General features: G+C 40.2%; 1 long non-coding RNA gene across 1 annotated transcript; it reads right to left on the bottom strand.

Annotated features, from left to right (window-relative positions):
- Nucleotides 1-9,049: 9,049 nt before the first annotated feature.
- Nucleotides 9,050-11,723, bottom strand: LOC148759322 (uncharacterized). The gene is made up of 3 exons (XR_016018158.1): nt 9,640-11,723; nt 9,405-9,547; nt 9,050-9,307 (listed from the first exon to the last, which is right to left on the bottom strand). It is a non-coding gene; the product is annotated as an uncharacterized LOC148759322 (long non-coding RNA).
- Between the last annotated feature and the right edge of the window lie 1,128 nt (nt 11,724-12,851).

The following is a 12,851-nucleotide window of genomic DNA, read 5'->3' as shown; positions in this document are numbered from 1 at the left end:
GAGGGTGGATGAGAAAGGGGAAGTGATTAAAAAGCACAAACTAGTCATGGGGGTGTAGGGTACAGCATAAGGAATATAGTCGATACTATTTTAATAACTATGTATGGTGTCGGATGGGTACTAGTAATCACTTCGTAAGTTATATAAATGCCTAATCATATGTTGTACACCTGAAACTAATATAATATCATATGTCAACTACAATTAAAAGAATAAAACAAGTATTATAAAGTAAAAGGACACTCTTTGATCCATCTTGTTATTCTTCAGCAACTAGGCCAGAAATAGGCCTCAGTGTAGATGATCAGTAACATTGAATGAATGAATGAATGAATGAATGAATGAATAGGTGAAGAACGAAGTAAAAGGCCTGGGAGGTTGAAGTGGATGACCAGGAATAGGTGAAAGGGGAGCAGGAAAAGAAAGAACAAGATTCGGATTAAGAAAAATGAGTTTAATAGGCCAATGCATTCTGACAGGAAGATAATATAGATGAAAAATTACTAGAAGAGAATCATGCTTCAGAATTATTGGAGCCTGTGGCATTATGTTTGAGGAGCAACTCCCTTTTGCATTTTCATCTCCAAAGACATTCCATCCAGCCTTCATTCATCAAAGTCAGGCTGAACCTTGAGGTCTGGCTGTTGCCACGGGGCTGAGACCTGCCTTCCCCCACCAACAGGACAGAGCATGGTCTTCTCCTCCCAGCATTGTCCTCCTGGCCTCATGAGAACGGCTTAGCCTCCCACTTGTCAGAGGAACCCTTGGGGATCCTTGCTTGAGGTTAGAGTGAGCCTCTGCAAACGATGACGCTTTCGACACATACTCCCTCCGCCCGCTAAATGGACAGTGAGGAGTGATCTGAGGGTAAATGAGATAATTCCCGAGAAACTGTCCTGGGAGCTTTGTGAGGAAGAAGATCACTTTTTATGAAATCTTATTTTTGTTTCTTATTAAAAATGTTTTCTCTTCAAGGTTCTTTTCTGCTGCTTTAGGCTTAAAATGAATACACACTAATGAGAAAGAACACAAAATAAACCCTTCCTCAGGGGAACATGGAAGAAGCTAAAAATTAATTTCAATTAGTTAAAAAGCTGGCACCCAAAAATGACCTATTTATAACATCTCTCTCTTCAAGTTGTGGGGAGAGCTCCCATGTCATCATCTGTACTTGGGGAACCAGAATGTTGTGCTTTTTTTTCCTAAATTTGAAATCTGAGCCTGTCACGTCCCTGTTTAAACACTTCACTAGTCGTCCTTTTGCCTTCAGGCTGACAGTAGGAAGCAATGTGGCCCAACCTGCTTGGTCTAACAACCTACTTCTCCCCCAACACTCTGGTCTCCAACACTGGAATCCATGCTCACCCAACCACGTGTTGTCCCCTGAAGAACATCCTCCAGATTTGCTAAATTTAGAAAATAAAAAATACAGGATGCCCAGTTAACTCTGTATTTCAGATAAACAACGAATACCTTTTTAGTCTAAGCAGGCCCTATGCAATACTTGGGACATACTTATACTAGAAAAAGTATTCCTTGTTTCTACAAAGCTCAAATTGAACTGGTTATCCTGTATTTCATGGCAGCCTTAGTCCATCCTAGCCTACAGCCCATTTTTCAGAACACAGCTTAGGTGAATACATCTTCCTTCCTTCCTTTCTTCCTTCCCTAATCATCCAAGACTAGGCTGTGTGGCTTCCCCAATGGGCTTACACGTCCCCCTGTGTTTACCCTTTTTACAGAAGTTACCCCAGTATTTAAAATTATCTATTTACTTCTAAAGCTCAAGTATTAGATTATAAATTCCACAAGGTGAGGGCTTATGTCTCATTCATCATTGTATCTCCAAAGCTTAGAAAGGTGCTCACAGTACAACAGTTGTTCAATATTTACCTATGAAATGAATGAATAGAAATTCAGTGTTTACAAAGCACTTTCACAATTCAGCAAAGTATCTATCTCCATACTATACAAGTGGAAAATTGCTTTCTGTCCCAAGTAATCCAAGGGGATCTTTTTAAGTAGTAATCAGAGCAATATATGCTCCTGGTTACAATGTTCCCATGGCTTGCCAGCATAATTAAAATACCCCCAAGTCCTTCCCGTGGTTTACAAATCCTGTGGGATCTAACACCTGACTATAACCTCAGTCTCAGCTTGTAGCACTCTTCTCCGTGCTCATTGCTCACTAAGCACTGGCATCCTGGCTGTCCACGATGGTTCCAATCAATACTCGACCTCAGAGCCTTTGCACTTGCAGTTCCCTCTGCCTGGAAAGCATACACAGGTATATGCATGGTTCTCTGCCTCCCTTCATTCAGGCTGGAGAGTCTTCTCCTGAGATAAGCCTTCCCTGGCCATTCTCACTCTCCAGGCCTCCACCCCACTTAAGTTTTCTTCAAAATACTCATCACTATTTAATATTTTCTTATATATTTGTTTATTGGTTTGTTTATACTATTTTTCCCAGTAGGATATAAGTTCTATGAGGAAAGAGACTTCATCTTTTCCCCCTTGTATTCTCAGCACCTAGAACAAAGCTTGGAATGTGTAGATGCTTAATAAATACCTGTGAGAGGAAGGGAGAGAAGAGGACAGCTACACATACCTTGGGACCTGAAACTTCTTCACTGGGCAAAGTTTTCTTCCCATGTAAGACAAAGGCTTAAAACATATACACTCCATGGAAAAAGGTATATTGCCTCAAATTTACTCTAAGGTACACATGAGAGAAATTAGTAAAATATTCAGAGATGGTGGAAGAGACACCTGGTACCTAAGCACTGGGTTGGGGGATAGTACAGAAGGAATAAAGGCCACGAATGGAAGAGAATGTTGAAGGAGTAGGTGACTGAATAAGAGATAGACTGTTGTTCCTGTAAAAGTTAGCTCACTTTCAACCTTGTCTTTTTGCCCCCTATGACACCCCCAACCTCCACCACCAACATTGTGACATTTTTAATTGCCTACCTGACAGCCATTCCCACTTTCTCCCTTGCTAACAAAACCCATTTTTATTTGGAACAATGATTCCAGCCTTAGTCTAAGGATCATTACTTGCTCTAAGCCCGGTGTTGGTAAACTTTTTTGTGAAGGACCAGATGATAACTACGTTAGGATCCCCAGGCCATATGGTTGCTCTCACAGCTACTTGATTCTGTTGCTAGAATGTGAATGCAGCCACAGGAAACACGTAAATGAATGGATGACTGTGTTCCAATAAAACTTTATTTACAAAAACAGGGAATGGGCATATTCGCCCTATCATGCATAATTTGCCAATCCCTGACCTATGCATTCCTATTCCCCACATTTCCAGTCTCCCATACAACTAGAAACAGGTGAGCCTTTGCCAAAAATGAGACAGTGGATCAAATGGCTGGGGGTGGGGAAAAGGCACAGAATGGTTTCAGGAAAAGCTTTTGCTCTCCTAACTAAAGGGGAGGATGAGAGCTTCCTTATTTCTTGGATTACCAGTACCATGGCTACAGCTGTCACAGCCATTGTGAGACCGTATAGAAAGAACAAGAGAATAGCCTGAATCTTAGCCCCAACACCACTGAATCCTTGAATCAATATCAGTAACCACCTACTGCCAACGTTCTTGAAACATGAGAAAAGTAAACCCTGATTTATTAAATCTACCCAAGTTTGGTTTTCTATTACTTTCAGACAGAGGCATTTCCAGTTTATACAAGATACACGTGCATGCACACACACAAGCACACACTGACGCACAAAACAGGCTCTGAAGTATATTCACCAAAGTGTGAACAGTGATCACCTCATGCTCAAGTGTTCAGAGGTCTCTTCTTTGTATGTTCCTGTTCTGCCTTGACACTGCTATAATAAATAAATATATATGTATCTATATTTTCATTTTCAGAAGTGAGCAAATGGTAATTGTTTGGATCCTATTTGCTGATATGTTCACAAGAACAACTAACGTAGTCCCTAAAAATCTCATGCCTGTATAGGAAGAAAATTTCTCAGGCACATGTAAAGACCTAGCACTGAAGAATTGGACCAGGCAGACTGGCCAGTCATGTGGACACTGAAGTGATACAGTAACCGCGGTTCTCTTAGGAAGCCCCTCACTCAGTCTTTTTATAAGGAAGAGTCAGCACCCCCTCACACTTTATCCATCTCCATTCCTATAGCTTTGATAGAAGACATTTGAAGTTTATTTTGAGTGCTGATTTTTGCGTATTAGTATTCGTTATTAGTTACCTGTGCCAACACCTCCCCCCCTAAAAAAAAGTTATGTTCAAAATATACGTCCCCAGTATTTCATAATGTAACCTTATTTTGAAATACAGTCACTGTGGACGTATTATTTAAGATAAGGTCATGTGGAGTAGGATGGCCCCCAATCCAATATGACTAGTGTCCTTATAAGAAGAAAGCCATGTGAGGATACAAAGAAACATGGGGACGCCATGTTGATGATGAAGAAAGAGACTGAAGAGACGTACTTGCCCGCCAAGGTTGCCCACAAACCATCAGAAGCTAGGAAGAAGTCGAGAAGAAATTTCCTACAGATTTTGGAGGGAGCACAGCCCTGCCCACCCTTTCATTTCAGAGTTCTGGCCTCCAGAACTATGAGGCAATAGATTTCAGGTGTTTAAAGCCACCCAATTTGAGGGACTTTTCTATGGCAACCCTAGGAAATGAATCCAGGATCTTTCTTTTTGTATCTTTCCTTAAGGATGAAAACAATGGCTAAGTAACTTTTCAAAACACTTAAATACCCAGAAATTTATTTCATTTTCTAAACAACCTTGTGGAATAGGTTGAACAGTATGTCTTCTATGTGTATATAATTTTTTTTAAACGAGAAAATTAAAGTACTAAAGCACCCTTGACGGCTTCAGCTATCTCTTCCATTACCCTGTGTGTTCGTGTTTCTACTTCATACAACTATTGGGACACATCTTTTATGTGTTTACAAAAATCTGTCTCTTGTAAGTTCTATGAGGAAAAGACTGTATCAGTCTGTTTATTACTGGCCTTCAGTTCCTCCAACAAGGTCTGCCCCATGGTCCTCAGCACACATTCATCAAATAAACAACTGAAATAATTTGTCCAAGAAAGAAGGGAATCGAGTAAGTTCACCCCTAGTAAACATTTATTCTGTCTGAGCCTGTTTTGTTTTGTGCTTCTTACATTTGATCCTCGTACTATTCAAGAAAGGAATGGTCACCCATAATTTGCATATGGAGAATCAGCCCTCCAAGAGTATGCATGGTTTGGCAATAATCACATGGCCAAGAAATGACAAAAGAAGTCAGTCCTCACCAAGTGCCAGAGCATTCTCAAAAACTGTTGGTGGGATGGCAACAGGCAGAGCCTCCACGGAGGGGATTTGGCAATATCTACCCAAATTATTCGCACACTTACTCTTTGGCCCAGCAACCCGCATAGGACTCATTGCAGCACTATTTAATATGATAACAAAAAACTCGAAACAACCCACGTATCCTGTGAAAGGGGACAGGTTGAATAAATCCATTATGAATAAATTACGGAATAGTATGTAGCTATATAAAAAGGAATGAGAAAGATCTCTATATACTGCCATTGAATGATCTCCAGGATATGTTAAGTTATAAAGCAAGGTAAACGGTATGCTAAAAAGATTAATTGTTTACGTAGGAAAGAAAAAACTATGAATACATGAATATACACATATATGCATATATACATTTACATGTATTTGTTCACATTTTCTTAATTAAAGTTTTCGATGGATCTAAAACTAAGAAGTAACAAAACGGTTATTTGTGGAGGAAAGACAGTGAAGGTAGAAAAAGGAGATAAGCAGCTGCAACTCTCAAAATACCCCTTGCTCATTTTTTTTACTCTGGAATTATGCAAATATTTACACATTTAAAGCCAAAATTAAAACAAAGACAAAAAAAAATCCAGAACCCTCCACAAATAAGAAAAACAACAAGAATAAATAAATTTAACTAAATGAAATTGGTGGAATAACCACTCCACAAATTCTACATAAAAAAGAAAACAACCAAAACCCTAATTGGTTTCCTTTAATCATAGCAAACCACCATCTCAGTATTCTGAAAACTAATTTTAAAATTCAGGCATTTCTCCTGATTTTCACACACAAAAATTTTTCAGGGCAACTCAATTATTGGTAAAGCAAGTTCCTTCTCTAGAGAAGGATGGCAGCTAATAAATACAGAGGAAACGGTAGAATTAGAAGAATCACCATTTTATAACCACTAATTACAGCAGATCTGAAAAAAATCAACAGGTATTGAAACCATTAGGTGAAAAATTGAGAACTTTATAATAGATGGACCAGGCTGACAACACCTGCAGACACTTAACTACAGGCATACCTCGTTTTACTGCGCATGGCTTTATTGTGCTTCACAGACAATGTGTTTTTTACAAACTGAAGGCAAGACCCTCCGCTCGCAAAAAGAAGACCACTTGCTTTATTGTGGTGGCCTGGAACTGAACCTGCAATATCTCCAAGGTATGCCTGTAGTGCTGTTGTAACAAATACCACAAAGTTAGCAGCTTAAAATAACTCAAATTCATTGTCTCACCGTTCTGTAGGTTAAAAAGCCCAGGTTAGCTTGACTGGTTTCTGTGCTGCAGATTTGAGACGGCCAGAACCAAGGTGTCAGCCGGCCTGGAGGCTCTGAAAAGAATCCGCCTCCAACTTCCTTCAGGCTGTTGGCTGAACACAGTTCCTTGGAGTGGAAGAACCTTGCGGGCTGTCAGCTGGGTACGGTCCTCAGCTCCTAGAGGCCTCACTCAGGAGCCCTGGCCTCACCGCCAGCAACACAGGAAACCTTTCCCGTGCTTGCAATCTCTGACTTCCCAACTCCCTCCTACCATGCTTCTCTGAGCTTCTGACTCCTGCTGGGAACGGATCTCTGCCTTCAAGGGCTCCTGTGAGTCAATTGAACCCACCTGAACAATCCTGGTGAGCTGAAGGCCTGTAACCTTAATTACAACTACAAAGTCCCTTTTGCCCTGAAGCACAACAAATGTACAGGTCTTGGGGTTAGGGTGTGGACATCTTTGGACAGTGGGGGCATTATTTAGTCTACAACACCAATGATCAATGCTAACCTCACAAAAGTGGTTATCTAGTCCCTCACGCTGGGAAAGAATTTCAATCTAAAACGGAACCAGAGGATAACATACTCTTACCATATGGTCAGCAGCACATTCCTTCGTAATTACCCAAAGGAGTAGAAAACATATACGCAACACCAACACCTGCACGTGGATTTGTAGCCGCTGTATTCATAACTGCCAAAACTTGAAGCAACCGAGATGCACTGCAGTAGATTAGTGGATAATCTCTAGCCCATCCAGACAACAGAATATTATTCAGCACTAAAAAGATATGCAAGGCATGAAAAGACATGAAAGAACCTTAAATGCATATTTACTAAATTAAAGAAGCCAATCTGGAAAGGCTACATACTGTATGATTCCAGCTGTATGACATTCTGGAAAAGGCACAATTACGAGCATGGAGACTATAAGGACAGTCAGTGGGCGAGACAAGATGGGGTAGTGGGGAGGGATGAATAGGCAGAGACCAGAGAATTTTTTAAGGCAGTGAAAATACTCTGTATAATGCTATCATGATGAATACATGTCATTGTACATTTGTCCAAACCCACAGAATGCACAACACCAAGAGTGAACCCTAATGTAAACTATGGGCTTTGGGTTCTAATGACGCATCAAACATAAGTTCATCAATTGTAACAAATGTCCCACTCTGCTGGGGGATGTTGATAATGGGGGAGGCTGTGCCTGCGTGGGGGTAGAGGGTTATATAGGAAATCTCTCTATCGTCCTTAGTTTTGCTGTAAACCTAAAACTGCTCTAAAAAAACACAAATTTTATAGCAAAAAGATAAAACCAAAAAATTATAAATAACTAAAAGAATGGGAGGGGGTAAGTAATTACAGATTAAAGAGGCTTAGGACACAAATTAACCAAATGCAATGCGTGGACTGTCTTTGGACCTTGATTTGATCAAACCAACTATAAAAATACATTTTTAAAAATGTTAGGAAAATTTGAGCACATTGATTTTAGATGGTAATAAATAATTATTGTTAACTTTGTTAGGTTAGTACTGTGAGGTATTTTATGTGTGATATTGTGTGGTATTTTTTAAGTGCTTGCTCATTGGAGATACATACTGAGATATTGATGGGTAAAATGGTATGATGCCTAGTAGGATTTTTTTGAATAGTCCAGAAAGAGAAAACAAAAAGTAGTGGGAAGACATAAACAAAACCGGATTGGAAAATCTTAATAAACTTTAAATCTGAGTGGAGGATACACAGTTCACTTTATCTTTGTATACGTTTGAAAAATTGTTAAATAAAATGCCCACTTTATTTTTTCACATCCCGAAGTCACATATATAACTAGAGCTCTACAGCAGAAAAACTACATCAATTCCTTTGGCCCTACCTACATAAACTATCTCAAATAAAACCATTTCTCAACCGTGTACATCCTAAATTACCATAATAGTCTCCTGCTGATCTCCTGTTTCTGCCTTTTCTCTTCACTGTCGGTTTATCCTATAACAGCTGGAGTGATCTTTCTAAAACATAAATCATATTGTGTCATTACTTTGTTCAAGTCCACCAATGGCTTTCATTACACATCAATAAAATAGAAAGTTTTACCGATGCCTCTAAATCCCCATGTCACATACTCCAGCTAGCTCTCCAGTCTGTTTCTTATCTATCATTCCTGCTTTCCTAGCTTAATCCTTTCTAACCACCCTGACATCTTCGTTGGTTCTTCAAATAAGTCAAGTATCCTCAGGACCTTTGCACATATTAGTCTCTCTTCCAGCAGCACTCTTCGCCCAAATTCATATCTTGTTCTCTCACTTCCTTCAAGAGTTATTTCAAATATTAACCCCTGTTCTTTTCTGACCATTCTCTTTAAAGTAGAATTCAACACCCCTATAATTCCCCTTACCCTATTTGATTTTTTTATCGTAGTAAAAACCATTTGTGTGGCATTATCGTTATTAAGTATCTCTCTCATGTGATAAATGTAAGATTCATGAAGGCAAAAACAATATTTGGTTCAAAAGTCTATCCCTGGCGCCTAGGACAGAACTTGAGGCTAAAATATTTATTCATTGAATGAATATCGACTGAATGAGAATTAGAACGTAGGTCTCCTTACCCCCAGCCACAGTATGAGGTCATGTTTCCTTCTTCAATTCTTTAGTCTTTCCATTAACCAATATTAAAAGAACCTAGCAAATTCTAGGTGTCTGAAAAACAAAGGTTACAACGGTAAGACACATAAAACTTTCTAAGTGAACCTAGTATCTTTTTAGAGGTATAGACCCAGAGAAAAGAATGCCTCACCTGGGAAAGTCTCCACAGATAGTTTTCGTGTAGATGTTTTAGAATTCTTCAGGTGAAGCAGGAAGCTGCTGAAACTCAAGATTTCCTTCTTGATTGGGAAGCCAAGCACCCCAGGCCTCCCCACTTTGATTAGCTGGAGTATTCTATAAGATGCAATTTTAAGGTTTAATCATTTGAAGAAGGAAGTACTGCTTTTCCCCCTGGGTTTGTAACCTTAGGCAGAGTTTCAGCTTACCTTAAAATGCACAAGCTACTCATGGCTCAGTTGTCACCCACTTGTCCCTGAGCTTTGTATTCTTGCCTTGTATTTCCCCTTTGTATAAATCCTCTGTTTATTTTTATCCCCAGGCTTCTTCCCCAGGTTTTACCTTTTAGCAGACATTTTAAGGTAAACCTGAAATTAAGCAGTGCATTAGCAGAGAATTTGGCAGACACGAGATATAAATAACTGTATCCCAGATTAAAAAAAAAAACACAAAAAAACCCTCTGTTGTATTTCTCTTCAGGCTAAAGAATGTGAGCATATATTTTCTAATGGTGATACATATATTTTCGTTAATTTAGTGGGGTGCATGACTTGCTCTCACTGAATGGTAAGGAAGCACCTAGAATAAGTCATGTGTCAAAGCAGAGGTTGCCAGAGAAACAGCAGTTTTTCTGAGATACTATAGTATGCAGTAGTGTTGCCACAGGCCTGTGAAGTTTCTTTCCAATCTATTATTTCCTTTGTCCTTCACAACAAATTTCCAAGGAAAATTATTGCTCTCATTTTACAGATGAAGAGACTGAAGTTGAGAGAAATGACTTAATGTTGGAGGAGGTCATCCAGAGGACGTGACTGCTGGTTGACCCTAGAGCTGGACCTAGACAATCGGAGGCTCCAACTCCTCGTCCTCTGATCTTGGAAACTACGTTCCACCCACCATTCCCACACAAGGAGCCATCTCAAGGACGCAGCCTTGAAAGTGGACTGCGTTGTTGAGACCAGCTAGACTGAATAGTGACTGAATGCCATTTAGGTCTCTGTATAAATTCTCAAGATTCTAGAGCAGGGGTGTCCAAACTGCGGCCCGCGGGCCAACTGCGGTCCCCAATCCATTGTTAATGGCACGCAGCAAATTCCAAAAATATACTTAGTTTACTTAAATAAACCAGGTGAGGCAATACATACTTCACCTCGAGGGAGTGGCCCGGCTGTTGTGTATTTTACCGTATATGGCCTTTGGTAAAAAACGTTGAAAAAGGTTTGGACACCCCTGCTCTAGAGGGTATGTGCAGAGCTCGACTGGTCTTGCAGCCGCCCACGACAAGCCTCATGTGTAAGTTCCCTGGCTTATTAAACCTGCCACCTACCTACCAATCTGGAGTGGTCTGCTCTTTCTTCGGTCTCTCCTTGCTCTCTATCTATGGAGGTCAGCTTTGAATTTCACCCAGGAAATTCCCAGGTTGCAAACCAACATTTAAGCTTAGGTGGGTTTTAAGTGACATAATAGTAAGTAAAAAAGCTCTTTTTCTGCTCAGCGGTCTCTTCATTTTATGTCATTCCACTTCTTTTCAATGGGATTTACCCTACCCTCCCTTCTACCCAACTCTAAGGGTTAAAGAAACATGACCTTGGCCAAGCAAAGGTGAGTCCTCCATTCTCCTTGTCCACAGTGATTAGTGTGGGGACCCAAACTTGGTGAATCTTACAGAAATATGTCCTCTTTCTCTGTGATCACCAGCTGTAGGGAAAAGTAGGCCTAAGTCATTCCTAGCAAATTTCCTGGGCCAAATTTGGCCAATATCTTCAATATGAGAAGAAGGCTGACTCACAGAAGCAGAGTTCCAGAGAGAGAGACTGAAGTCAATACATTTCACCTATTTGCTAAAGAAAGCTTGAGCTGGACTTCAGGCCAAGGAATCTGGTCAGAGTGGACTTAGATCAAATGCAAAAGCAGGTCTTCCAACAGCCAACTCTCTTTCTCTCCACTACATCCAAGGAGTCCTAGCCCACTAGAATCCTAAGAGTTCACGTCACAAGCTTTTGTCACCAAAAGGTTTTACCTCTCATACTTTGGTGTCACAAACAGGTGGGTAGAAAGCCTCCTCCCTCACTTACCTGCTGTATGATCTGGGACAATTTACTCAACCCCAAACTGGACAGTGTCATCACTCTAATAGGAATAACAACAGGACTATCTCATCAAGTTGTTGCTGCCTGCAAAAAAGTAACCACCCAGGAAATTGTAGGTTCCATTATTATTGTTATTCACCAGTGAATAAGAGAACTCTGAATGAGGTAAGGCAGAGAGACAGGAACCTTTGAAGAATTCGCCTGCCAATATGTAAAAGGATTCAATAGAGCACACAGCTGACCTGTAGCAATATATATGGTATGGATTCCCAGGAAATGGATGGGGAGGAGAGAAGAAGCCCAGGAATTCTAGTTTTTATTGAAAAGCTGAGGGTGCGGGGCCGGTTAGCTCAGTTGGTTAGAGTGCAGTGCTCTTAACAAGGTTGCTGGTTCAATCCCCACATGGGCCACTGTGAGCTGCGCCCTCCACAACTAAATTGAAACAACTACTTGACTTGGAGCTGATGGGTCCTGGAAAAACACACTTAAAATAAATAAAAGTTTTAAAAAAATAGAAAGAAAAACTGATTCAGTGCTTCTGATACTAACAACTTCTTGTGCTGAAGAGAAGTGATTTTATGAGGAATAAAGAGGGTGAGGGGGAATCAATATTTGCCGTGTGTCTGGCAGGTGCCAAGCTCATCTTAGGAACTGTCACAAAGACACATCATTTAATCCCCACAGACCCTATAAAGATGTCAGCATTACTGCATTCACTTTATGGATCAGAAAACTAAAGTTCAGAATGTAATGCATGAAAACACACTGGTAGTATGTAGAGTTAGCGTTTAAAGGCAGTCATATCTGTCTTGAGATCCATGCTCTCCTTCCGTACTGTGCCATCTCTCATAATGGGCCAGTACAGCAAACCCCATGTGTTTTGAAAAAATCAAAGTCCCCTCACAGACATAGAGAGACAGATAAGCAGGCCTCCCAGATTGTAAATTCCTACAGGTAAGTCTAGTGTCTCACCTTCCAGTGAAAGAGATCCAATATCTTAAATCACTGAACCAACAGAAATCTTATGCCAATTGTGCCCCTAATTCTAGATGCCCTATCACTTCCCCTTCAATTCTTTCCGCATTCTGAACCCCCATCGAACTGCACCATTGTCCGCTAGAGCTGGAAGAGTTACCATGAAACTCTTGGATTGTGTTTCCAAACCTCTCACTTATTAGCTGTGTGATTAAGAACTTTCTCCACCTCTCTCTCTATAAAATAGGAATAATACTTGCATGTTCTCATTAATTGAGGTAGTGTTTATCATTTAAAAAAACCCAAGAGAGAAACAACCATCTAACAAAATGAAAATTAATTGCATGCATGTTTAC

Source organism: Rhinolophus sinicus, chromosome 1 (genome assembly GCF_057876585.1).
Source record: "Rhinolophus sinicus isolate RSI-liver-muscle chromosome 1, RSI-T2T, whole genome shotgun sequence".
Classification (NCBI taxonomy): Eukaryota; Metazoa; Chordata; class Mammalia; order Chiroptera; family Rhinolophidae; genus Rhinolophus; species Rhinolophus sinicus.
The sequence above is the reverse complement of the archived record's forward strand: the minus strand, read 5'-3'. Positions and strand labels throughout refer to the sequence as shown.